The following is a 3,483-nucleotide window of genomic DNA, read 5'->3' on the forward strand; positions in this document are numbered from 1 at the left end:
TTTTTTTTTTTTTTTTTTGTCTTTTTGAGATAGGGTCTCCCTACGCAGTTGAGGCTGGCTTTGAGCTCACTTTGTACCCCACTCTGATCTCAAACTCGCAACAAGTCTCCTGCCTCAGCCTCCCGAGTGCTGGGATTACAGGCGTGTGCCACCATGCCTGGCCTCATACCCATTTTAAAGATGAGGAAACTGAAGCTCACAGGGGTTATATATCTGTTGAGGCAGAGCCCCCCCCCCCCCATTAGCACAGGGATAGAGCCTAGGGCCTTTGAACTGAGCTGCATCCCTCATCTCTCCACTTTTAAATTTTGAAACAGGGTCTCACTCAGTTTCCCAGGCTGGCCTTGAACTTGCAATCCTTTTGCCTTGGCCTCCCAAGGAGCTGGAAGGGATTACAGGCATGTGTGCCACCATGCCCAGCCAGAGATCCCATTCAAAGCCCAGATGTGTCCTGCTCCAGAACTTTCCCCCATAGCTGTGATCTCCTGAGCATTTTGATCATCTATTTTGTGCCAAGCCCTATGCTGGGCCAGTAAAGATAAATAAAACAGGCCCTTGTCCTTGGAGAATTCATTGTTCAGTAGAGGAGACAGATTGCAACACAGCGAGCGTGGGATGGTCCAAGTACCAAGGGAGCTCTTTTGCGGGTCTCCATCATCAGTGCTCCGCCACCCTGCCTCTGCTTTCTTAGCCCCTCTGCTTTCTTCTCACAAGGCTGCACTTCTTGTCCTTACGTGGGCACGGGCTGCTGCCTTTCCTCTCATGCCTGTCTCTTCCCACCTGTTAGCAGGGGCCTGTACCCGCACACACGCTGGGGATTCTGGCCACCCACTTGCCTTGAAGAGGCTGCCCTGGTTCGGTAGACTTCCTTGGCTTCAGGGGCTCCAGGGGAGGAGTGAGACATACAGCAACCCCGCAGCCCCCCCGCTTTGCTGAGCTGGGAAATGGGTGCAGGAGCCCAACACTGAGCAGGCTGGTAGGCCCTGGCAACGCTTCCACTGGAGCCTGTTAAAGGGCTTTGGGCTTCCTCTGATGAAAGGCGCTTAAGTGCATCTGGTTATGATTACAGGGGAGGAGAAAGCCAGGCGGTCTCTGGGGGGTTGGACCAGTCATCTGGCTCTGCCTCCCTCCTCCGGGCAGAACTGGCTGCTGGGGAGACCAGGAGGCCAGGTGTGGGGGCAGGCAGGAAGCAGAGCCACTACAACAGCCACCAGCTTTCCAAGGCTCCTGACCCCAGCCCCTGGCTGCCTCAGGCCAGACTCCCAGAACCAGCACGGTGGCTCAGAGATGCCAGGATCCTTTGAGACAATCAAGTTTAGAAGGGCTGCTGCCCACCCGTAACTAACAGCTTTTCCCTGCTCTCCATGCCACTGCATCTCCCAAATACCCTCCCAAGCGCCCCTGGCCCTTCAGCTACCCGCCAGACTCCTCTTTCTCCCCCGACCAAGCTCACATTAGCTTTTGCAAGCCGAAAGTTTCAGAAAGTGATTAAGAAAAAAAAACAAAACCCTAAGAAAATACAAAGTTTCAAAAGTTAAAAAGCCTCAATGTTTCTTTTTCAAGTAGCCGGGTGTTGCTTCTCATAAAACAGACATCGTCAAGGGTGTTCCACCTCACTGTAAATGACAACCGTGCTGAATTAAAGGAGGAGATTAATATGAAAATAACTACCCGGAACGTCACCCGGCAGTCCCGAGCCGCTGTGTGCCCCGCACCTGTCTCTACCCGGGACTCCACGTCTTGGGGAATCGGATGGGTTAAACACAGTCCGCAGCTCTAGAAACCAAAATGCATTTTCCTCTTCCCGCCCTGATTTAATCCTGCTGCGTGTTATTATTGTCAAGTCTCTTCGCACCCCCGTTTCTAAAAAGAAAACCCGTGGGTCTGCGCGGCCCTCTGCCGCCTGCTCGGCTTTTATTGTACACGCAGCTGGGTCTGCGTGGATCCAGCACGTCGTGACCGTCTTGCAGGCGCGCACGGACACCCTCGGATTGGCATTTTGATAAGAGCTGGGCGCATTGTCTCAGCGGCGACACACGTATACGCACACACAGATAATAAAGGGCTATAGACCCCTTGGCCAGCCCTCCTCGCAACCCATAATTAGAGATGACCTTTCCGAAAGGCAATTAAAATATGGTAATGATCGATGGCTCGCCGGTTTCCAAAAGGCAAGTAACACAGGTGTTGGCTTCAGTAGGCACCACCTGGCCGGGCCGGGAGGCCTCCTATGGCTCATGAATGAACTCTTTCTCCAGGGAAGCTTCGATTCCTTGCCACCTACGAGAGCGAGGGCTCCCCTCCTTCTCCCTTCCCCTCCCCCACCAGTGCTCCTGCAGCCCGCAGCTTGCTGGCGGCGGCAGGGCTTTGTCATCCGAAAGCACACAGACACGCACACGCGCGCACCCGGCCACCACGGGACCGCGGCGGCCGATGCGCCGTGTCCTTCCTCGCCGCGCTCCCCTCCCCGCCCCCTCTTTTAAACAGCTCCTCCAAACCCTTTCATCCGTCCTTTATGTGCGCGATTCTTTGAATCGAAGAGCTCAGGAAGCATGGGGGGGCGCTCCCACAGGGTGCGGGACGGGGAGGGAGGACTCCGGGGCAAACGCGCGCGCAGACGACGCGTGGGCAGCCGGGCTTTGTTTTGCCCCTTGCCCCAGCCGCCAGGGCGGAAAAGCCTCGGCGGAGCTGCGGCCCACTGGCGAGTTAGCGCCGGCGAACGCCAGCACGCTCTGGCCCACCAAAGTGGACCCGTGAAATCTCCGGAGTTCACTCGGGAATGGTGTGGGGAGGGTCTCCCGGCCACAAGTGGCTCTCCCCGCACAGACCAATGTGCAGTGTCATTATGGAGGCTCCTGTTGCTCGAGGCCTTCGGGGTGCTTGGGCGGCGCGCGTTCACCCCACCCACCCCTAAACTGCGCGGAGGGCGAGACGGGGGCCGGCGGCCAGGGCTCCCGGGGTGGCTGCCTGGAGGAGTCCCGGGTCAGGCCTTCCGCCTCTCTCGGCAGCCTTCCGGGACCATGAGCACGGAGCCAGGGCGGCCTCTCGCCTTTCATTACGGGGCCTACGAAAGCAGCAGCCCAGGCAAATATGTAGCTATTAAAATTAATCGCCCTGCGTTGTCAGCTGAACATAATGCAAATTATTTATGGGCTGTCTGCGCAATATTTATCATCGTACAGGCTCCAGGCGCTTCGTGCCTCCTGGTCTCCCCCGCCCGCCCTGGCCCGCGCAGGGCGAAGCTGCGCACAGGCTGCAGCGGCCCCGGGAGTCTGGGCACCCAGAGGGGCTCAGAGGGCAAGGCTGCGCATCAGTCTGGCTTCCAGGCCCAGAATCTCACTTTAGTATTTTATTGGAGGCCCATTACGTGCAAAACCAGGTCTCCGAAATCAGGGGGTAAAAACCAATTTGGAGAAACCTGAGCTAAACAGACAAGCTCCGGCCCCAGGGGCGATGCAGGCGGAGAGTCCTAGACGACCCAAG

Source organism: Chinchilla lanigera, unplaced genomic scaffold (assembly GCF_000276665.1).
Source record: "Chinchilla lanigera isolate Chin_1 unplaced genomic scaffold, ChiLan1.0 scaffold00165, whole genome shotgun sequence".
NCBI lineage: Eukaryota > Metazoa > Chordata > Mammalia > Rodentia > Chinchillidae > Chinchilla > Chinchilla lanigera.